The 25,971-nt window shown below is 41.5% G+C and overlaps 1 long non-coding RNA gene across 1 annotated transcript; it reads left to right on the plus strand.

The window, feature by feature from the left end:
* Nucleotides 1-9,680: 9,680 nt before the first annotated feature.
* On the plus strand, nucleotides 9,681-11,880 carry LOC123154410 (uncharacterized). Its single transcript, XR_006476835.1, has 3 exons — nucleotides 9,681-10,197; nucleotides 11,207-11,578; nucleotides 11,657-11,880. It is a non-coding gene; the product is annotated as an uncharacterized lncRNA (long non-coding RNA).
* Nucleotides 11,881-25,971: the final 14,091 nt, after the last annotated feature.

Raw genomic sequence — 25,971 nt, forward strand, 5'->3', positions numbered from 1 at the left:
GCACGAAACAAAACTTTTGGGTTTCATCTCCATAAGAGTGGCTGAGTTTTTACGTTGGCTCGCCAAGCCTATCACAACCCTCCTCCTTTACCCGGGCTTGGGACCGGCTATGTTGAGACAACATAGGCGGAGTTAAAAAGGGCAACCTGGTGCATGTAGCTCCCGCTTGCGCAGGGTCCAGGGAAGGGTCCGACCACTTTGGGTCTATAGTACGCAGCCTTTCCCTACATTGTCTCAAAAAAAAAATTAATCGATGTACGCTACCCGGCTGCTGTACGTGTACGCGAACAGACAGACGCCCTCGTCTCTTCGCCTCCTCATCTCGAACCCTAATTCCGCAGCCGCCGCAGCGAATCGGCGACGAACGACGGCGAACTCGACACCGTTTCATCGGGTGAATGTTGACATCGGCTGACCGTCCGCCAGTGCATAATCTTTAATTTGCAAGTGTTGGCTCTTCCAATCCCAGGTAATTTGCACCTTCTCTCTCGCCTCTCGATCTCTAGACTGTCTACAGACTACGATTCTACAGGTGCATTGATTTCATGATGGCTATTGGCTAAGTAATTTTTTTAGTTTATTTTCTTTGATTTGCCCAGGACCAGGAAGATATGGATAAATTTTTGTTGAAAGGGAAACGACCAGCGCTAATAGTAATGTGGCAGGGCCTTCAAGGCCAGTTAGACCAGCACTTGATTTGCTATGTGGAGAAAGACATATTTTCTACAATAACGAATGACAATGTGATTGATCTATTTAAAAGATGAAAGATCGAGAAGGGAAGTTATGAAATGTGAGTCTCGTATCATTTTATTTTTTCCTTAACGATACTTATTTTTTGCACTATTTCTTTCTTACTATTGTTGTGAATATAATATGTTCTTTTGTTCATCCTTTACAGAAAGTTACAAATAAAACGTTTCAAAGTCATCTTTTTGCCTATTATTTCCGAAATATGTAAAGAAGTATTATTTTATGACTTTGCTCAGCCAATACTCGCTACTCGGTATGATTTTTTTAGATGTAATAATAATATCACCTGCATATTGTTGCTTTTTATATTACTCTCGGCCATTATCTATGTTGTTGCACCACTATAATTTCTGCTAGCGGCTTAGCCTGGGAAGCGGTTAACACCAGTGCCCACTTTTTCTAGCTTCGTCCCTGCTCACATGGGACACGCAAAGACTGCAAAATTATGAACTTTCGTTAGTGAGAGGTTTATTTTTTACCGGCCCGGCAAAGTCTATTTTTTATCTAGTACCATGTTAATAAGCTGAAAAAATGTATATACCTGCTCGATTTCGCTTGCCAGTGGGCATATTCGGCCAACTTGATTAACTCATCCTCATCATCATACCTGGTAAAGAACAGTGAGCAAATTAAGGAACAGCAGTCGAGTGAAGAACTGCTCACATGGCAAGAGGATGAATCTTGCAAGAAACGTAAATAGAAAAGGTAAAAGATCGACCATCCCGTGGAGCCGTCAAAGTCCAGCGGCGCTGCATGCGCTGAGTTCCTCGAATCACAAGAAACCCTGGAATAACTACCGGGAGATTGCACAAATTAAAGCAACAGCAGTCGGGTGAAGAACTGCTCACATGACAAGAAGGCTGAAATTCTTGCAAGAAATGTAAATAGAAAGGGAAGTGGTCGCCCACCCTGTGGAGCCTTCAACCTCCACCGGCCCCCCGCGAGCTGACTTCCTCGAATCACATGGAATTCTGGGAAACAGAGGAAGTAAGTGAAGTTTTATGGGGAAAGAAATCGCCACGAACCAAGGACGCGTTTCATTCAAAGAAGAATGCCACACCTTTCTGGCGGCGGTGCTCCGAGAGCATGCTCCTCTGTCGGTGAAGACCCAGCTCCAAGATCAGACCTAGACGAGAAAGGAAGAGAAAAGAACAGCCATAAACACAAGAATCGAGAACGAATTCAAGAAAGAGGTACCGGAGAAAGAAAGGGAGCTCACCTTTCTGGCGGCGGCGTACCAAGCGCCCAGCCCGCTTGCCAAATGCCGTGGCAATGCGGGTCCTCCGAGGCTCCGCGGATGGAGGCTAGGTACAGGAACACGGCGCTCCGGTCGCCTCGCCGGAAGAGGCTGTACACATGGTCCGGGCCAAGCCCCGAGCCGCCGACGGAGCGGGCCATCCTCTGCGGCCGCGGGCGTCGCGGTCCGGCGAGGAGTACGCGGGGGAGGTGGTGGGCGCGTAGGGGGCTCTGGGCGAAGAAGACGACGGCTCCGGCGAGGGAGGGGGCTAGAGGTCGTGGGCGTCCGGCGAGCGAAGAAGACGAGGGGGAAATTTTGTGGAGCCTTTTCCCCGTCTTTGTTTTGTTTTTTTCGAGTGTAGGGCTGCCCGTCTATTTGATACAGACGCCCCGGGCCGGTAGTGTGGGCCGTCGAGAGAGCCCAGCGTCCGTCACTAACCGATTTTCAACCATTTGTTCCGGAAAAAAAAGATGATTTAAAACCTTAGGTTTATTTTTTACCTATATGCTTGCCTCATTGTACATCCTCCTGTGGATATTAAAAGATGCATATACTGTACTTAAATTAAGTGATATTGTACACTAGATCTATTTTACATAGTAAGACTAGCATTGCAGGCGGAAATTATCAATGGAGGTCGGGCTCCATGGAGGACGTTTTTAAAATAACATTTTTTCACACCACAAAAAAATTGTACATGAGGAATTACATATTTAACACGTTCAAGAAAATTTCCATAACTATATACTTTCATACATGGCATAGAAAAAAACAAATACATACATGAAAATGGGCCAAAAGGAATTTGTTGTTGGGCTGGGATTTTTTATTGTTTATGTAGCATCAAATCGTAATCTTTTTAACACAAATTCACGTATCTGTCTCGAATATGTATAATTTTTCAAAGATTGTTTTCAAAAAGAAACTTGGAAATGTCATTTTGATTTCTTTGAAATGATGGGATCCAAGGAGCCCATCCTTCATAAGTTCGCTCTTGCATTGCAGGCTACTATTTGATCTCAAGTGGTTACTTTAAGACCAAGCTTTTTCCTTTTTTGGAAAGTCTACACTGTATGTCAAAGGAAAATTTTAGGAATACACTACCGGATTTCAGAACTTGTAGGCACAACTTTTAGAATTTGAAGTTTGAACTTTCAAAATTATTAAAGTTAAGAAAAATTCTTGAACTTTCAAAGTTATCAAACTTAAGAAAAATTCTTGAACTTTCAAAAATTCTTGGGACTTTTCAAGAAGTCTTGTGGTTTTGAAAATTCAAACTTAAGAAGAAATGAACTTTTAAAAAATCTCAATAATTTCCACAATAGGAAGATGAAAGTTGTGAGAGAGTGTCACGTGGGTGGATCTCATCAGGAGAGAGAAGTCTAACATGGTATTTGGATGTTTCAGTTGGAGGGCAGGAAATGGATTTGGTAATCATCTGACATCAATGCAAACATTTGGCTCAACACTGAATTGGTATTGGAAACAAAAGACCAAGACAGGGTTGTTTTGGCTCCCATGTAAATCTAGCTCCCACGTTTCGGAGGGGTGTCGAACGCCTCGTTGTACGAGAGAGGACATAATGCTTTCGTACGAGAGAGGCTCTGAGGCGATCGCTAAACCCTAGCCTCTCCTCCAACACCTCACCCTCTCACCGCCACCAGGGCGTGACGGCAGGCAAAGCCCGCATAGCGTCAGCAGCGGCGGGGACGACCGGTCCAGGGATGGCTTGCTGGGAAGTTTTGGAGGACTTGGGGAGTTGGTGTGGTCGGACGAGGATATGAGGGCCCGAGTCTCCATCAAGCGGTGCTCGGCGGCGGTATTGGTGAACCCACTGCAACCGGACGAATCCAGTGTGGTGAGCTTCTGTGGCCGCCTGGCTTGGCTAGGACACCGAAGAAGACAACGATAGTGCATGACCCTGAACAGTAATGACTTCGATCTCAAATTCGTACTTAGCATACTATGGTGTGAGAAATTCATCTCAGGTGTTCTTTAAAGTGTCTTCGTGTTTGGTTAGGGACGACATGGCAGTGACGCTTCCCTAGTTTAGGAATAATGTCTTCCCCTTCCTATCCCCATTTAGTTGGTGTGCTTATCACCGGCGGAGGCCATGTGGTTTTTTGTATCCAACAGGTCTTTTAGGATCTGATAAGTGTAGGTTTATGGTGGATCTGTCTGGATTTGGCCAGCTATCGTGCTCTTCAAAGTTTCTATATGTCCTTATCGACGTTTCTTCTCCGGTGAGGTGATTGCTTCGCAGCGGCCGCGGCCGTCTCTTGGTCTGCATCAACGACTTCTCGACCGCAACTCCTACAACCTCCTGGGTTTCAAAAAGTTTGCTCCACCATGGCGGAGGCCCAGAGGCGGCACCGAACTTTGCTCGTGGTGCATCCCCGATGGATGTGTGAGAAGAAGACTTTGGCACCCCCTAAGGCTTTAATTGTAATTTTACTTTTCTATTTGGGTGTGTTTGTAAGGTTGTGTAATTCTTACTATATGGCCTTAGGCCTTTTCACAGAAAAAAGGAATTACCACCCACAAAAACCGCTCCACCAGCACATGGCCCCATGAGAGCGTAGCGTTCCCCGCTAGGTCTCCGTGTCTCACACCGTGGATCACCAGGTAAGGAGGGAAAGGGAGCCACTGCCGTCGACGCGGACCGGGCTTCGCCTGACAGTGCCCTTCGGCAGCGATGAGCAGGAGGGGAGATGGGGGAAGTGTGTGATACGTCTCCAACGTATCTATAATTTATGAAGTATTCATGCTATTATATTATCATTCTTAAATGTTTTACAATCATTTTATAGCAACTTTATATCATTTTTTTGAACTAACCTATTGACCCAGTGCCCAGTGCCAGTTGCTATTTTTTGCTTGTTTTCTACATCGCAGGAAATCAATATCAAACGGAGTCCAAACACCGCGAAACTTTTTGGAGATTTTTTATGGACCAGAAGACATCCATTGGGCCAGAGCAGCACCTGGGGGGTGCCCCGAGGGGGGCACAATCCACCAGGGTGTGCCTGGGGGCCCAGGCGCGCCCAGGTGGGTTGTGCCCACCTCGGTGGCCTCCCGCACCCCCTCTTTACCCTATAAATTCACAAATATTCCAAAACCCTTCAGGATTAACCTAGACCAGAAGTTTCGCCGCCGCAAGGCTCTGTAGCCATCGAAAACCAATCTAGACCCCGTCCCAGCACCCTGTCGGACAGGAAATCATCTCCGGTGGACATCTTCATCATCCCGGCGGCCACCATGATGAGGAGGGAGTAGTCCACCCTCGGGGCTGAGGGCTTGTACCAGTAGCTATGTGTTTAACCTATCTCTCTCTTGTGTTCATGAGATGTCATGACCTTGATGTATCGCGGGCTTTGTTAATATAGTCAGATCATATGGTGTTTTCCCCTCTCTATCTTGTGGTGATGAATTGAGTCGTTACCTTTGAGATTTCGTTGTTATCGGATGAATACTTTTATGGATTTGAGAACACTTGATATATGTCTTGCAATTGAATACTCGTGGTGACAATGTGGTATCGTATTAATTCACTTGATATATGTTTTGGCACTCAACTCGCAGATTCCCGAGGTGACATTGGGGTAATCTATGCATAGGGGTTGATGCATGTTCTTGTCTTTGTTTCTCCGATAGAAATCTTGGGGCACTCTTTGAAGTTCTTTGTGTTGGATTGAGTATTATGAATATGAATTTGCTTTGGTGTTATTTTAGTATGAACTCTAGGATAGATCGAACAGAAAGAATAGCTTTGTGTTATTTTAGTATGAACTCTTGAATAGATCGAACGGAAAGAATAGCTTTGAGGTGGTTTCGTACCCTACAAACAATTTATTCTTTTGTTCTCCGCTAGACAGGAACTTTGGAGTGATTTTTCATTGCACTTTGAGGGGTGGTTATATGATCCAATTATATTAGCATTGTTGAGAGGTTGCAGTAGTGAAAGTACGGACCCTAGGCCTCATTTTTAAGCATTGCAATGCCGTTTTTGTGCCCGTTTACTATTTGCTATCTTGCTATTTTTATTTAGATTATAAAAATATATTTCTACCATCCATATTACACGTTTATCACCATCTCTTCGCCGAACTAGTGCATGTATACAATTTGCCATTGTATTGGGTGTGTCGGGGACACAAAAGATTTCTTGTGTTTGGTTGCAGGGTCGCTTGAGAGAGACCATCTTCATCCCACACCTCTCACGGATTGATAAACCTTAGGTCATTCACTTGACTGGAAATTTCTATTGTTCTATAACTGCGTTTAGAGGCCCAACACGTGTCTATAAGAATAAAGTTGTGTAGTAGACATCAGTGTGCTAGCCGGCGACGGCTACGGATTTACCCTACCACCCGCAAGAGCAACCCAAGCGAGCAAGGGGCATCCATTTATGTTTCAAACGAAGTGGAGGTGCGAGCCTGCGCGTTGGAAATTCTACCGAAGTGTGTGAAACCTTGGACATAGCCCGATTTAGAAATTCTAGAAAGATGAACAAGTGTGCCAACTCCATCGAAGTAATAAGAGTAGTCAACATCTAGCTGAACATCATGGTATTTTACTTCAAGCAGAAATAAATTCTAGAAAGTTGTCGTCAGTTCTAAAGCTTCCAAGTCCTAGGATGTTTTTGAATTTCATAGACGTTCCAACAAAGTACAAAACTTGTGTTCACTTCATGGTTGATATGACTATGAGCGTAGGGACGAATGAGATTTACTCCTTGCTTGGCCTCTAGTACAAAATATGAATTATTTGCGAGGTATGATCACACTCCATCTCTTCAAACACTTAAATGGCTTAAATAGTAACACTATCTTCTTTATATAAGTAGTTAGCCCTCACTAACCTGTTTTTTTAACATGCAAACATACCACCTCATGATGCAACATGCATGAAAAAAGGCACACATCAACATGCAATCATGCATAAAACCAGTACACCTCAACATGCAAACATGGATGAGAATTTCCATTTTATTATATTATTTATATTTAATACATAGTTTGCAACTATAGAATAATCAAGCACAATAAATCATATCCATTTTAGGTTTTAATTCCCATATAATTACTTCGAATTTCATGTTCCATGCAGAGACAAATACCACTACAATATATTAGAAAGCAAATCCCGCTACAACTTCCAAGGTATCATCTAGGTATGTTAATTTTCCATACATGTGTTGCAATAGCCCCGTGATGGAGTTTTCATACAGTTTAATCCTACCATAAGGACCACATGGACATAATGAATGTTTTGATCATATTGATTCAAGTTCAGTCCTTGTTTCTTTATGTGTCCGCATTTCTTAAATCGTGTCATCACCACTCACTAACAGTAAAGGAGGGGCGGGTCTAAGAAGCCATAGTCTTTGCAATATGCTATCATGCTTTGAAAAATAAAATCACCAAATCAGGTTAACACCCTAACAAATTTATGAAACTAGTCATAGTTGGTTTCATCACTACATACCCACCTCACAATCACATTGACTGTGTCAACAAACAGAAGACAAGTAAAACCAGGTCAGGTGTGTGCCAAATCCAGGTCGGCATGCCACAATGGGAAGTTCCTAGTTTAAGGATTAAAAAGAACCCACCTAAAGAACCTCGGGGTACATTAAACTCCATAATAAATACATGAAGATGTTATATAATGTGTGAACCTGCACCGACATGGTTTGGACAAGATATACAACTTAGTGGTTGTAGTACAACTATGAGCTAAACTCATACAAGTAAATCTTTTCGAGAGACCGAGTGGCATGGTTTATGAAGGCGGCAGTGAAGCAAGAGACATGCACAATAGGAGTGAAATCTGTGATGACCTCAAAGAACACATTTGACAAATCATCCTTGCAGCATGCATTTGGATATACACGGTTTATAGCTTGATCATTGGTAAAAGACGACCCACTCAATTGATGTGATATGTGAAAATATACATTTACGATCCTGAAACTCCAACCATTTTCCTGGCCAAGACCCTTGTATCACCTTTCAGTTGATGTAATCTTCAACGCCTTCGACCAACCTGTGGCACCTGGTCAGGAGATCAAGCTCCTGAAGCTCAAACTTGCACTCCATGCCTTCAATATTGAGTTCTTGGCCTTTTACTTTGGTCGACCTGAATGTCAAAAATACTGAAACCAATACACACACTTAGTGGTATTTCAAAAACCAACTTCTTTACACAAGGAGCCAATATCAGGGATTATTCCGCTACCAGAGTTCCAAAGTACGGAGCTGGCGGCGGTGCGCTAGGGTTCCTCATAGTCGCCTCGTGGGGGCGACGCAGGACGGTGGATGGTGGATTTTTCTTTTTTTTCTGAAAAACTATAGAAGTCAAACAAACGAGTTTGCAATATAGACTTGTCTTAATAAATAAATAAACAAAATTTACAGATTCCAAACTGCACCAAGGTGCCTCTCCATGTACAACCTAAGTCTATACCTTTTTATTTTTTTACTAATAAAAGAAATAGGTATTCTTGGTCCGTCATGCTATTTTGCAGAAAACCCCCTCAAGTTTTTGGTAATAAACCCGTAGTACATATTAATCGATTTATTTAAAATTCATAGCTTTTTAACCCTAACTCCAAATTTAACATGTTATATATGAAATTTGATTAAATAAATATGTAGAATTTGAATATGATATTATTTTTAACTGTTGCCATTTAAAAATGCTATTTATGATGAAATCTTAATCAATAGCGCATGATTAGTCTTTCCTTTATATCGGTGCCGTTCCGAATTGAAAATGAATACTTTGGAAAAACTAGGATGGTGAAAAAACAATATCTAAAGACTTCACAGAAAAAAATAGATTTATCATCCTATACCGAAAGGGAGACGTCTTAAGATTGACAACATTCAAACGTGTTGTGATGGTGTGAACACTGAGGCCAGCATCAACGGGAGTGGGAAAAGGATAAAATGAAACACAAATGGGATGCCATGTGTTGAAATAAAGGACATGGACCTACGAATTCATTGTTATTAGATTAGTGTGTGTTATTTCACCCGTTGCAACGAACAGGCTCATTTGCGTCGTATGTCGTGAGAGAGATGTCTTAAGATTGACAACATTCAAATGTGTTGTGTTGATGTCAACACTGAAGCCAGTGTCGACAAGAGTGGGAAGAAAGATAAATAGAAACATAGATGAGATGCCATATGTTGAAATAAAGGACATAGACCTACTGAAGTTTGGACTCATGGCTATTAGATTAGCAAGTGTTTTTTTTCACCCGTTGCAACCGCACAGGTTCATTTGCTAGTAATTAATTAATAAGATATATATATATATATATATATATATATATATATATATATATATATATATATATATGTGTGTGTGTGTGTGTGTGTGTGTGTGTGTGTGTGTGTGTGTGTGTGTGTGTGTGTGTGTGTGCGCGCGTGTTTCCATGAAAAAAAGTATGATATGAACTCCGATCCCTTGGTTTAATTTGACTGAGCGGTCTGGGCGTAGAGCAACGTGCACATACGCAATCCAGGGAGGAGACGACTCGATGTCGCGCGGCTGCCATGCATATCATTGTCGGACACGGACCCTGAGTCCGGATAGGTAGGTATGTCCCTGTGTCCTTGACTAGCTATATATACATGGACAGTCGCGGCGTGTTTCGTCTCATCGATTCGGGAGCGGCTACAGATCAATCGACTGATTGCATAAAGTGGTCAGTCGATTGGCAGAATAGCAGAAAACACAACAAAGCAGAAAACTGACTGACCCAATCGACTGATTGCATAAAGTGGTCAGTCGACCAGCCCAAAAACCCAAAATTCTGTTGCTACTCTTCTGCGTTCTGTTCAGCCCAAAAACAAAACGGGCCTCAACCCGCTAAGCACCAAAACCACTACACTAGAAAACGAACCAGATCCAGCTCGCCAACATAGAACTAGGTCTTCTACCTCTCTCCCTTGCCCGACCAAGTACTCTGTTGCCGCCATGGATGAAAGAAAAAACCACTGCTCTGTTCTGTTCTGATGTCTCCTCATATGTTGTGCTGACATTTCTTCCTTGCAACCTCCTGCTCCTCCGATCGCTCACAGTTCTGCAACAAATGGATGAACGTACAAATCATACTTAGAACTCAGATCTGCCAAAAGGGAGAACTAAAGGAAGAAAAAAGATAACCAGCAGAAGATGTTCCTGCTGAGTCAAAGGTAAAATGATCATCTCATTCCCACCAACTGTTCCTTCCATAACCGCCTTCTCTTCAGAGATTTTGTGTTTGCATTTCTTCCTTGCTGTTATAGTTAGACGTCATCTAGAGCTCCTCCTCCTACTTTGTACTTCTTACTGGTAAACATATGCAAGTTTAATAATCTCATTATGCAAGTTTTTTTGAATCATGCTTTTTAAAGAATGTTATTTAGAATCTCTGAACAACCATGCATCAAATCAACATTTTCTGTATGCAACAGTTAGTTTCTACATTTTCTGGTGGACTATCACAACTAAATGTTTCAGTTATAGCAACTTTGAAGCACTGTCAGAGAAGCTTCATCACCTAAATGCTCTAGATGAAGTCTAACTATAACAGCAATACAAAGTAGCACTATTCAGAAGCCAAAAATGTGCAACCAAAAATGGAGAATTATTCATACTAAGTGAGACTAGAATTGCAGGCAAAAACATACTAATATGTATGTGCAAATACTATAACCAAAACTATACAAATAATATAAGCTCATTCATATATGCAACTAACATTTGAAGCAAGCATATTCAGTTTGCACATTGCACCAAAAGAAAACTTGCAGTACTTTGCTAGAAGGAACATACCGAGTCAATTGAGTATGTACATAGTTGAAAACTGCATATTCTGCAATGCTATGAGCATTAACCATGAATGAGGTTAGTTTTTTTTGGGCCCCAACCAAGTTATCATCATGTTTTAGAAAATAAAATATAGTAACCTGACAAGTAGCATCAACCAAAATTTTAACTTGCATATCTTCATTCCCTTGATAAGAATTTTTCAGCACCTGCAGAAAGTAATGTCACATTTTTGTACTTAATTTTTTTTCTTGAAAAATTTCATATCTGCAAAAGAAAATGAGTCTTACGAGTCTCGTGCTTACCGTATTGTTTTTTCCCTTAACTGTAATGTCATAACGGCTTTGCTCTCGATTGTTTGCTGCAATTTCTAAGGCAAAACTTTCATTGCAGGAGGCAATAATTGCACAAAGCTATGCACGACAGGAAGAGCTCTACTACACAACAAAACATGAAGGATCTAGTACAAAAGGTGTTGTGCAAACAGTGTACCATAGTACATTACAACAAACAAATCTATGCATACCAATTTCTTGTGGAAGGAATCTTGATATTTGATTTATACTTGAGCAGGAATTTGTTGAGCCTGTCCTTGTTCAGCAAAATTTCGAGATGAATAGTGCGATGCTAGCACCACAAGGAGAAACACAAACTTACACAAAACTAATGCAACAGATGACTGTACTAAGTCATCTTCAGAATGACAATATGTCTTTCCCTATAACAAGTTTCACTTCACTCTTGAATGCAGGCATGAATGATGAGGTACGTGATATTACTAAAACCTGTATTTTAGCCTTTTCAATGAATTTGTATGCTGACATAAATAAAATTGCACCGCAGTGGCTCATGATAGAACCATTGACAAGCAAGCATTCAGAACCATTGACAAGCAAAAATTCAATACCTAAAATACAAGAAGACGATCAAGATGATGATGAAGATGAAAAGGAAGATGGAGATGAAGATGAAGATCAAGTTGAATCAGATGAGCATAGTTCTGAATGCAACAGTGACCCTGATGAAAGTGATCAAGATGAGCATAATTCAGAGCTAGCTTACCTAGGTTGGAGCACACCTCAAAATGAAATTGATGTAGAGGAAGAATACCTGGAACAATATACAAGAACTTCTGATCAGTTGTGTGAACATAATTGTTGGGGAACGTAGTAATTTCAAAAAATTTCCTACGCACACGCAAGATCATGGTGATGCATAGCAACGAGAGGGGAGAGTGTGATCTACGTACCCTTGTAGACCGACAGCGGAAGCGTTAGCACAACGCGGTTGATGTAGTCGTACGTCTTCACGGCCCGACCGATCAAGCACCGAAATTACGGCACCTCCGAGTTCTAGCACACGTTCAGCTCGATGACGATCCCCGGACTCCGATCCAGCAAAGTGTCGGGGAAGAGTTCCGTCAGCACGACGGCGTGGTGACGATCTTGATGTACTACCGTCGCAGGGCTTCGCCTAAGCACCGCTACAATATTATCAAGGATTATGGTGGAAGGGGGCACCGCACACGGCTAAGAATATGATCACGTGGACCAACTTGTGTCTAGGGGTGCCCCCTGCCCCCGTATATAAAGGATCAAGGGGAGGAGGCCGGCCGGCCCCTATTGGCGCGCCAGGAGGAGTCCTCCTCCTAGTAGGAGTAGGACTCCTACTAGGAGGGCGAAAGAAGTGGGGAGGGAGAAGGAAAGGGGCCGCCCCCCCTCTCCTAGTCCAATTCGGACCAGGGGGGAGGAGGCGCGCGGCCCACCTTTGGCTGCCCCTCTCTCTCTCCACTAAGGCCCATATGGCCCATTACTTCTCCCGGGGGGGGTTCCGGTAACCCTCCGGCTCTCCGGTTTTCTCCGAAATCACCCGGAACACTTCCGGTGTCCGAATATAGCCGTCCAATATATCAATCTTTATGTCTCGACCATTTCGAGACTCCTCGTCATGTCCGTGATCACATCCGGGACTCCGAACTAACTTCGGTACATCAAAACTCATAAACTCATAATATAACTGTCATCGAAACCTTAAGCGTGCGGACCCTACGGGTTCGAGAACAATGTAGACATGACCGAGACACGTCTCCGGTCAATAACCAATAGCGGAACCTGGATGCTCATATTGGCTCCTACATATTCTACGAAGATCTTTATCGGTCAGACCGCATAACAACATACGTTGTTCCCTTTGTCATCGGTATGTTACTTGCCCGAGATTCGATCGTCGGTATCTCAATACCTAGTTCAATCTCGTTACCGGCAAGTCTCTTTACTCGTTTCGTAATACATCATCTTGCAACTAACTCATTAGTTGTAATGCTTGCAAGGCTTATGTGATGTGCATTACCGAGAGGGCCCAGAGATACCTCTCCGACAATCGGAGTGACAAATCCTAATCTCGAAATACGCCAACCCAACATTCACCTTTGGAGACACCTGTAGAGCTCCTTTATAATCACCCAGTTACGTTGTGACGTTTGGTAGCACACAAAGTGTTCCTCCGGTAAACGGGAGTTGCATAATCTCATAGTCATAGGAACATGTATAAGTCATGAAGAAAGCAATAGCAACATACTAAACGATCGGGTGCTAAGCTAATGGAATGGGTCATGTCAATCACATCATTCTCCTAATGATGTGATCCCATTAATCAAATGACAACACATGTCTATGGTTAGGAAACATAACCATCTTCGATTAACGAGCTAGTCAAGTAGAGGCATACTAGTGACGTTTGGTTTGTCTATGTATTCACACAAGTATTATGTTTCCGGATAATACAATTCTAGCATGAATAATAAACATTTATCATGATATAAGGAAATAAAATAATAACATTATTATTGCCTCTAGGGCATATTTCCTTCAGTCTCCCACTTGCACTAGAGTCAATAATCTAGATTACACAGTAATGATTCTAACACCCATGGAGCTTTGGTGCTGATCATGTTTTGCTCGTGGAAGAGGCTTAGTCAACGGGTCTGCTACATTCAGATCCGTATGTATCTTGCAAATCTCTATGTCTCCCACCTGGACTAGATCCCGGATGGAATTGAAGCGTCTCTTGATGTGCTTGGTTCTCTTGTGAAATCTGGATTCCTTTGCCAAGGCAATTGCACCAGTATTGTCACAAAAGATTTTCATTGGACCCGATGCACTAGGTATGACACCTAGATCGGATATGAACTCCTTCATCCAGACTCCTTCGTTTGCTGCTTCCGAAGCAGCTATGTACTCCGCTTCACATGTAGATCCCGCCACAACGCTTTGTTTAGAACTGCACCAACTAACAGCTCCACCGTTTAATGTAAACACGTATCCGGTTTGCGATTTAGAATCGTCCGGATCAGTGTCAAAGCTTGCATCAACGTAACCATTTACGATGAGCTCTTTGTCACCTCCATATATGAGAAACATATCCTTAGTCCTTTTCAGGTATTTCAGGATGTTCTTGACCGCTGTCCAGTGATCCACTCCTGGATTACTTTGGTACCTCCCTGCTAGACTTATAGCAAGACACACATCAGGTCTGGTACACAGCATTGCATACATGATAGAGCCTATGGCTGAAGCATAGGGAACATCTTTCATTTTCTCTCTATCTTCTGCATTGGTCGGACTTTGAGTCTTACTCAATTTCACACCTTGTAACACAGGCAAGAATCCTTTCTTTGCTTGATCCATTTTGAACTTTTTCAAAACTTTGTCAAGGTATGTGCTTTGTGAAAGTCCAATTAAGCGTCTCGATCTGTCTCTATAGATCTTGATGCCCAATATGTAGGCAGCTTCACCGAGGTCTTTCATTGAAAAACTTTTATTCAAGTATCCTTTTATGCTATCCAGAAATTCTATATCATTTCCGATTAGTAATATGTCATCTACATATAATATCAGAAATGCTACAGAGCTCCCACTCACTTTCTTGTAAATACAGGCTTCTCCAAAAGTCTGTATAAAACCAAATGCTTTGATCACACTATCAAAGCGTTTATTCCAACTCCGAGAGGCTTGCACCAGTCCATAAATGGATCGCTGGAGCTTGCACACTTTGTTAGCTCCCTTTGGATCGACAAAACCTTCCGGCTGCATCATATACAACTCTTCTTGCAGAAATCCATTCAGGAATGCAGTTTTGACATCCATTTGCCAAATTTCATAATCATAAAATGCGGCAATTGCTAACATGATTCGGACAGACTTAAGCATCGCTACGGGTGAGAAGGTCTCATCGTAGTCAATCCCTTGAACTTGCCGAAAACCTTTTGCGACAAGTCGAGCTTTGTAGACAGTAATATTACCGTCAGCGTCAGTCTTCTTCTTGAAGATCCATTTATTCTCAATTGCTTGCCGATCATTGGGCAAGTCAACCAAAGTCCATACTTTGTTCTCATACATGGATCCCATCTCAGATTTCATGGCTTCAAGCCATTTTGCGGAATCTGGGCTCACCATCGCTTCTTCATAGTTCGTAGGTTCATCATGATCTAGTAGCATGACTTCCAGAACAGGATTACCGTACCACTCTGGCGCGGATCTTACTCTGGTTGATCTACGAGGTTCAGTAGTATCTTGTTCTGAAGTTTCATGATCATTATCATTAGCTTCCTCACTAATTGGTGTAGGTGTCACAGAAACAGGTTTCTGTGATGTACTACTTTCCAATAAGGGAGCAGGTACAGTTACCTCGTCAAGTTCTACTTTCCTCCCACTCACTTCTTTCGAGAGAAACTCCTTCTCCAGAAAGTTTCCGAATTTAGCAACAAAAGTCTTGCCTTCGGATCTGTGATAGAAGGTGTATCCAATAGTTTCCTTTGGATATCCTATGAAGACACATTTCTCCGATTTGGGTTCGAGCTTATCAGGTTGAAGCTTTTTCACATAAGCATCGCAGCCCCAAACTTTCAGAAACGACAACTTTGGTTTCTTGCCAAACCACAGTTCATAAGGCGTCGTCTCAACGGATTTTGATGGTGCCCTATTTAACGTGAATGCGGCCGTCTCTAGAGCGTATCCCCAAAACGATAGCGGTAAATCAGTAAGAGACATCATAGATCGCACCATATCTAGTAAAGTACGATTACGACGTTCGGACACACCATTACGCTGTGGTGTTCCGGGTGGCGTGAGTTGCGAAACTATTCCACATTGTTTCAAATGTACACCAAACTCGTAACTCAAATATTCTCCTCCACGATCAGATCGTAGGAATTTTATTTTCTTGTTACGATGATTTTCAACTTCACTCTGAAATTCTTTGAACTTTTCAAACGTTTCAGACTTGTGTTTCATTAAGTAGATATACCCATATCTGCTTAAGTCATCTGTGAAGGTGAGAAAATAACGATATCCGCCACGAGCCTCAACATTCATCGGACCACATACATCTGTATGTATGATTTCCAACAAATCTGTTGCTCTCTCCATAGTACCGGAGAACGGTGTTTTTGTCATCTTACCCATAAGGCACGGTTCGCAAGTACCAAGTGATTCATAATCAAGTGGTTCCAAAAGCCCATCAGTATGGAGTTTCTTCATGCGCTTTACACCGATATGACCCAAACGGCAGTGCCACAAATAAGTTGCACTATCATTATCAACTCTGCATCTTTTGGTTTCAACACTATGAATATGTGTGTCACTACTATCGAGATTTAATAAGAATAGACCACTCTTTAAGGGTGCATGACCATAAAAGATATTACTCATATAAATAGAACAACCATTATTCTCAGATTTAAATGAATAACCGTCTCGCATCAAACAAGATCCAGATATAATGTTCATGCTTAACGCTGGCACCAAATAACAATTATTTAGGTCTAATACTAATCCCGAAGGTAGATGTAGAGGTAGCGTGCCGACTGCGATCACATCGACTTTGGAACCATTTCCCACGCGCATCGTCACCTCGTCCTTAGCCAATCTTCGCTTAATCCGTAGTCCCTGTTTCGAGTTGCAAATATTAGCAACAGAACCAGTATCAAATACCCAGGTGCTACTGCGAGCATTAGTAAGGTACACATCAATAACATGTATATCACATATACCTTTGTTCACCTTGCCATCCTTCTTATCCGCCAAATACTTGGGGCAGTTCCGCTTCCAGTGACCAGTCTGCTTGCAGTAGAAGCACTCTGTTTCAGGCTTAGGTCCAGGTTTGGGTTTCTTCTCTTGAGTAGCAACTTGTTGCTGTTCTTTTTGAAGTTCCCCTTCTTCTTCCCTTTGCCCTTTTTCTTGAAACTAGTGGTCTTGTTGACCATCAACACTTGATGCTCCTTCTTGATTTCTACCTCCGCAGCTTTCAGCATTGCGAAGAGCTCGGGAATAGTCTTATTCATCCCTTGCATATTATAGTTCATCACGAAGCTCTTGTAGCTTGGTGGTAGTGATTGGAGAATTCTGTCAATGACGCAATCATCTGGAAGATTAACTCCCAATTGAATCAAGTGATTATTATACCCAGACATTTTGAGTATATGCTCACTGACAGAACTGTTCTCCTCCATCTTGCAGCTATAGAACTTATTGGAGACTTCATATCTCTCAATCCGGGCATTTGCTTGAAATATTAACTTCAACTCCTGGAACATCTCATATGCTCCATGACGTTCAAAACGTCGTTGAAGTCCCGATTCTAAGCCGTAAAGCATGGCACATTGAACTATCGAGTAGTCATCAGCTTTGCTCTGCCAGACGTTCATAACATCTGGTGTTGCTCCAGCAGCAGGCCTGGCACCCAGCGGTGCTTCCAGGACGTAATTCTTCTGTGCAGCAATGAGGATAATCCTCAAGTTACGGACCCAGTCCGTGTAATTGCTACCATCATCTTTCAACTTTGTTTTCTCAAGGAACGCATTAAAATTCAACGGAACAACAACACGGGCCATCTATCTACAATCAAACATAAACAAGCAAGATACTATCAGGTACTAAGTTCATGATAATTTTAGGTTCAATTAATCATATTACTAAAGAACTCCCACTTAGATAGACATCCCTCTAATCCTCTAAGTGATTACGTGATCCAAATCAACTAAACCATGTCCGATCATCACGTGAGATGGAGTAGTTTCATTGGTGAACATCGCTATGTTGATCATATCTACTATATGATTCACGTTCGACCTTTCGGTCTCCGTGTTCCGAGGCCATATCTATATATGCTTGGCTCGTCAAGTATAACCTGAGTATTCCGCATGTGCAACTGTTTTGCACCCGTTGTATTTGAACATAGAGCCTATCACACCCGATCATCACGTGGTGTCTCAGCACGAAGAACTTTCGCAACGGTGCATACTCAGGGAGAACACTTCTTGATAATTAGTGAGAGATCATCTTAAAATGCTACCGTTAATCAAAGCAAGATAAGATGCATAAAAGATAAGCATCACATGCAATCAATATAAATGATATGATATGGCCATCATCATCTTGTGCTTGTGATCTCCATCTTCGAAGCACCATCGTGATCACCATCGTCATCGGCGCGACACCTTGATCACCATCGTAGCATCGTTGTCGTCTCGCCAATCTTATGCTTCCACGACTATCGCTACCGCTTAGTGATAAAGTAAAGCATTACAGCGCAATTGCATTGCATACAATAAAGCGACAACCATATGGCTCCTGCCAGTTGCCGATAACTTGGTTACAAAACATGATCATCTCATACAATAAAATTTAGCATCATGTCTTGACCATATCACATCACAACATGCCCTGCAAAAACAAGTTAGACGTCCTCTACTTTGTTGTTGCAAGTTTTACGTGGCTGCTACGGGCTTAAGCAAGAACCAATCTTACCTACGCATCAAAACCACAACGATAGTTTGTCAAGTTGGTGCTGTTTTAACCTTCGCAAGGACCGGGCGTAGCCACACTCGGTTCAACTAAAGTTGGAGAAACTGTCACCCGCTAGCCACCTTTGTGCAAAGCACGTCGGGAGAACCGGTCTCGCGTAAGCGTACGCGTAATGTCGGTCCGGGCCGCTTCGTCCAACAATACCGCCGAACCAAAGTATGACATGCTGGTAAGCAGTATGACTTATATCGCCCACAACTCACTTGTGTTCTACTCGTGCATATAACATCAACACATAAAACCTAGGCTCTGATGCCACTGTTGGGGAACGTAGTAATTTCAAAAAAATTCCTACGCACACGCAAGATCATGGTGATGCATAGCAACAGAGGGGAGAGTGTGATCTACGTACCCTTGTAGACCGACAGCGGAAGCGTTAGCACAACGCGGTTGATGTAGTCGTACGTCTTCACGGCCCGACCGATCAAGCACCGAAACTACGGCACCTCCGAGTTCTAGCACACGTTCAGCTCGATGACGATCCCCGGACTCCGATCCAGCAAAGTGTCGGGGAAGAGTTCCGTCAGCATGACGGCGTGGTGACGATCTTGATGTACTACCGTCGCAGGGCTTCGCCTAAGCACCGCTACAATATTATCGAGGATTATGGTGGAAGGGGGCACCGCACACGGCTAAGAATATGATCACGTGGATCAACTTGTGTCTAGGGGTGCCCCCTGCCCCCGTATATAAAGGATCAAGGGGAGGAGGCCGGCCGGCCCCTATTGGCGCGCCAAGGAGGAGTCCTCCTCCTAGTAGGAGTAGGACTCCTACTAGGAGGGGGAAAGAAGTGGGGAGGGAGAAGGAAAGGGGGGCGCCGCCCCCCTCTCCTAGTCCAATTCGGACCAGGGGGGAGGAGGCGTGCGGCCCACCTTTGGCTGCCCCTCTCTCTCTCCACTAAGGCCCATATGGCCCATTACTTCTCCCGGGGGGGGTTCCGGTAACCCTCCGGCTCTCCGGTTTTCTCCGAAATCACCCGGAACACTTCCGGTGTCCGAATATAGCCGTCCAATATATCAATCTTTATGTCTCGACCATTTCGAGACTCCTCGTCATGTCCGTGATCACATCCGGGACTCCGAACTAACTTCGGTACATCAAAACTCATAAACTCATAATATAACTGTCATCGAAACCTTAAGCGTGCGGACCCTACGGGTTCGAGAACAATGTAGACATGACCGAGACACGTCTCCGGTCAATAACCAATAGCGGAACCTGGATGCTCATATTGGCTCCTACATATTCTACGAAGATCTTTATCGGTCAGACCGCATAACAACATACGTTGTTCCCTTTGTCATCGGTATGTTACTTGCCCGAGATTCGATCGTCGGTATCTCAATACCTAGTTGAATCTCGTTACCGGCAAGTCTCTTTACTCGTTTCGTAATACATCATCTTGCAACTAACTCATTAGTTGTAATGCTTGCAAGGCTTATATGATGTGCATTACCGAGAGGGCCCAGAGATACCTCTCCGACAATCAGAGTGACAAATCCTAATCTCAAAATACGCCAACCCAACATTCACCTTTGGAGACAGCTGTAGAGCTCCTTTATAATCACCCAGTTACGTTGTGATGTTTGGTAGCACACAAAGTGTTCCTCCGGTAAAGGGGAGTTGCATAATCTCAGTCATAGGAACATGTATAAGTCATGAAGAAAGCAATAGCAACATACTAAACGATCGGGTGCTAAGCTAATGGAATGAGTCATGTCAATCACATCATTCTCCTAATGATGTGATCCCATTAATCAAATGACAACACATGTCTATGGTTAGGAAACATAACCATCTTCGATTAACGAGCTAGTCAAGTAGAGGCATACTAGTGACGTTTGGTTTGTCTATATATTCACACAAGTATTATGTTTCCGGATAATACAATTCTAGCATGAATAATAAACATTTATCATGATATAAGGAAATAAAATAATAACATTTATTATTGCCTTTAGGGCATATTTCCTTCAATAATATGGTCTCGGAATTGCGACAAATAGAGCATAGTTGGAACTCTATTGATTCAGTTCTAGCGAAAGAAGTTATGTTCCCTGAGAAAGAAGTATTGGCAAAAGACAATGATGCAAAATCACAAGGGCCTGATTACACAGAAACAACGGATACTGATGGCACAAGCGGAAGTGATGTTGTCATGCACTTAAAGTCATACAAGCATTGAACATTGATGAGCTAGCAGGTAAATATTTCATTGATAGATGGAGTCCTAAAGAAAAGAAATTAGTGCAAGATAATGAAGAAGATGCAAACAATGAAGATTTGGATGATCAGATGGCATTCTTCTCATTTTCAAGAAGGCTGATTCAGTTAGCTTCTCAAGCATCAAAATATCTTGTGAGGAGGAAACTTCTAAATGAGCAGATAGGCAAGGTGGAGAAATTAGTTTTGGACATACCTTGTATTCCACCAGCATTCCTGTGCTCTTGAATGTAGGCAGCTAGGGAAGCACTCACATTGCACGGGATCTACTACAACACATAAACACAATCAATGTTCCACCAGCATCAATATGAGTACAAATATAAATAACAAGAAACCTAATTGATATTAAACTTGCAAAAAATTTGCAATAGCACAAGATACATGCTAGCCTTGCTGAAAAAGATATTAAAACTAGAATTACACAATACCTCAATGAATTCACAACTATAACTATAAATACCATCAATTTATCAAAAAACAAAGTGCAAAAAATTAATACAACTTTAAGAAAAAACAAAAAACTAATTGACAAATTCAATGAGTACAAATACATAGTTACATGTTCATAATACTAAAGTTGCACACATTTTAAAAGAGCAAAAAAATCATACTAGCCTTGATGATAACCTAGTTCAGGGCTTACTATAAAAACCTAATTCATTAAACTTGCATGGATTTTACAACTGCTAAAAAAAGTAATATTAACCTTGATTACATCCTCATTTAGGGTTTGCAGAAAAGTAATTTAAACTACATGAATTAGATAGAATCTCACTCAGTCACAGCTTTAACTAGAGCAGAAAACTAATACATAAATAGAAAAAGCTACAAATAAAACTTGCATCCTCAAGATGCCAAACTTGCACACATTATTGAACAGGAAGTTCATGCAATCTTTGATGATACCCTTGGGTTAAGGTTTACTAGGAGTTATATATGATGTAACATTATAACAACACTTGAATACCACCCTAGTTTAGAGCTTACTGTAAAACACCTAATTCATTAAACTTGCACAAATTATAAATTCAATGAGTACAAAAATAAATAGTTGCATGTTCACGATGCTAAAATTGCACACATTTTACAACAGCAAGGTTCATACTAGACTTGATAATAACCTAGTTCAGAGCTTACTAGAAAAACCTAATTTATTAAACTTGCATACATTTTACAACAGCAAAAAAATGGATATTAACCTTGATTACATCATGCTTTAGGGTTTGTACAAAAAGTAATTTAAACTACATGAATTAGATAGAACCTCACTCAATTTAAAGTTACAAAAAAAACTTGCATCCTAAATATGCTAAACTTGCACAAATTATAGAAAAACATGTTTCAAGCAAAACTTGGATGGTACCCCCTGGGTTAAGGTTTACTGCGGGAGATATGTACTGTACCATTATAACAACACTTGAATAGTATCCTACTTTAGGGCTTACTATAAAAAACCTAATTCATTAAACTTGCACGCATTTTACGAAAGCAAAGATACAAATAAAAACTAGCATCCTCAAGATGGTAAACTTGCATCCTCAAGAAGGTAAACTTGGTGATATCCTAGTTCAGGGTTTACTAGGAGTGATATCCTAGAGCAGGGTTACTACAAAAAGCTAATTCATTAAACTTGCGCACATTTTACAAATGTCAAAAATGATTGATAATAGCCTTGATCATCCTGGTTTAGTGTTTGTACAAAACAAATTTAAACTACACAAATGAGAGAGCACCTCACTCCAAAATACATATTTTTAACTACAGCAGAAAACTAATCCACAAGTTCAAAACCTACAAAATAAAAGTTGCATCCTCAAGATGCTAAACTTGCACAAAATTTACAACAGCAACCTTTATACAAGCCTCATAGATACCCCCAGGTTAAGGTTTGCTACAAGTTATATATAATGTACAATTATAACTACAAGTTATATATATTGTAAAGATTGATATTGCTTGTGGTTTGTACGAAAGGAATTTAAACTAGATGAATTACAGAGTACCTCAGTTAATTCATTTTTTTACTATAGTAAGAAACTAATACATAAATTGAAAAGATACAAATAAAACTCGCATCCTCAACTTGCTAAACTAGCATACATTTTACAACATCACGTTTCATACGAAGACTTGAGGGTACCACTGGGTTAAGGTTCACTAGAAGTGATATGAACTGCACAAAATGTTGCTACATTTGAATTAGACAGTACCTCAATCAAACTCACAATTATAACTACACTTTGCAAGGTCCTGCCACTCACCATCCTCCTGAAGCAATCCTTATCAAGCATAACATCAAAAACTTGAGGAATTGCTTCAGCTTGCACAGGGATGCAAGGAGCACCCGGACAGCGGCATACGGGGCAAACCATAGCTACAAAAATAATAGGTTATATAAAAAGCAAAATTTATACAATTACCAAATTTTAAAACCTAAGAAAGAAACCTTGATAAATGAATTCCTAACCTAGATATATATCTCCAAGGAAGAGATAGAAGAATCCTCTCTAAAAATCACAATTACAACTAAAAACTTCCACAAACTGCTCAAGACCAAGAGGAATAGTATCATGTTCAGATACTACTAAAAATAACCGTAATTATGAATATATATCACACACTATTAAAGCAAGAAAATATATTACATAAGTTACGAATCTTAAAATCTTCCTAATTTACTAGACCACAGTATGCCAATTGCACATGGGAACTGTAAGCAAAATGTAAAGAAAATCTTCCTAATTTACAAGACCACACTATGGAAGTTGCACATGGGAACTGTAAGCAAATGTAAAGATGAATTTAACAAACATAAGTACAAAAATGTAAAAGTAGAAAATCCTGCCAAATTTATCTAAGTACACAACAGGACATAACAAAGTTGCACAAACTAAATATTTTTTATTAATTTGTTACAAGATATAGAAACTTACATTCTAATTACAGACTATATAAGAGATAAAAAAGAAATCTCAAAAAATAAATTCCTACGTCAGCTACATTTGATCAATACAACTGAACCTACAAAAACTACAAACAAACCTACCTAAAATACATCAATACTCATGCTTGCATTCCAAATCAATACGTGTACTACTCAAGCTAACATTGCAAATTCATCGATACTCATGCCTGCACTCTAAATCAATACATGTAATACTCAAGCTAACATTGCAAATTCATCAATACTCATGCTTAAAATAAACATTGACAAACCAGCAAAAAGAAGCAACAAAACTACACATGCATCTGTAGCTAAGACCTAAAAAGAGAGCATTACATTAACTATAAACACAGAGAACATTTCATCTTTGGACAGATATAGCAAATCTCATCTTACCCCCTAATAAATAAAATTAACCATACTACTCCTACTACCACCAAATCGACAAAAAGTCTGAACTTACACTAACGAACCCAAAGAAAACCTACCATACTACTCCCACTACCACCAAAAACACGAATCTAGAAAGTAAAAAACACTGACCGTACTACTACTACTACTACTACTACTACTACTACTACTACTACTACTACTACTACTACTACTACTACTATTAGCACCTAATACACAAAAAAATCTGAACTTACCTAACCAATCAGAACAAACCTAGCAGCACTACCACCACCACCAAGAACACAAATCTACGAGTAAAACACCTAACCACACAAAATAATGACCAAATCTGAAGCATCATATACAAAATAAGCACCTAATCATACTACTACTAAACAACAAGAACCATACACTGGTCACCTAATCATTCGAACATTAGAACAGATCAAAAGATAACAGAGAAACACACACCAAACAGCATCAGAAACAAGAAACCCTAAAGCATTACAAAGAACCCTACCACTAAACAACAAGGACTCTACACTGGTCACCTAATCAGTGACAACATTAGATCTAAAAGGAAAACAGAAACAAACACCAAAGAGCATCATAGCAAGAAACCCTAAAACAAATACAAAGAGATGATTCAAGAGAATGAGAAAATACCTGGAAAAGGAGCAGATTCCCCAAGAAATCCCCCAATTACGGGTCCTGCAAACACAACATCAACAAACAAAAAGAAAAACCACATCAATAACTTCTAAACCTAGAACATATCTAGGTAGAAAAGAGAGCAGAGAAGAGAAACAAGCAATAAATGAATAGGCCGACGAGGAGAAGAGGAGAAGACAGGAACGGGAGAGAGACTGAGAGCTCGAGGGGAAAGTGACTGACAAGATTCCAGCCACCGAAAGGACGATTCCAGAAGCGGGATGGGCGGTGGGCGCTGGGCTCCAAGCCTGTTAACGGGCGCGCAAAAAAAAGGGCGCCCGCGAGGCTGAGCGCGCCCATTAAGCAAAATCGACTGACCAGAACAAGACTCAGTCGATTTCAATTAGGCCCAGCTCACCACAAAAAACAAAACAAAAAAAAACCAAACCACAAATCTCAAAGCACAAATCGAACGGCCACAAATTCGACTGGCCCAAATTGAAAAACTCAGCTAACTAAAAAGTAGCTAAATTGCATCGATTCATCAGGTAGCTAGCTAGCAGCAGAGCTCGTGGCCAGACGAGACCCCTCCCAAGCAACTCATCGACCGACCATGGATAACAAGCAACTGTCCGTGCCCGTGGCTGAGCCTGCGGCGGCGGGAGTTAGCAAGGAAGAAGACCTCGACCTGGAAGACATAATACGGGCCGCGTCGGCGGATTGCAGGGAGGTGAAGCGGGGTCTCGCCGCATTGAAACCCCAAATAGCAAGTCTCTCAGCCCTGTCCGAGGAGATACTGCAAGACATGGAGGACGATCGCTTCCAAGATGCCGCGGATAAGCTTCCGGAGCTGGAGCGACAGACCCTTGCCTACTTTAGCGATTATGAGCAGCTCTGGCCTCTCCAGGACCGCATAGACGCCGCCGTCGCGCTTTGCGAGCCCACCCTCGCTTCCCCATGATCATTTTTTCTTTTTATGTCGTAGTAGTATTATTAGCTAGGTAGTATAACTAGATTCCTGGGAAAAAGAAACCCTAGGTAACTAGATAGTTTCTATTTTTTGATGCACTGGTCCCTGGCAG

Source organism: Triticum aestivum, chromosome 7A (genome assembly GCF_018294505.1).
Source record: "Triticum aestivum cultivar Chinese Spring chromosome 7A, IWGSC CS RefSeq v2.1, whole genome shotgun sequence".
NCBI lineage: Eukaryota > Viridiplantae > Streptophyta > Magnoliopsida > Poales > Poaceae > Triticum > Triticum aestivum.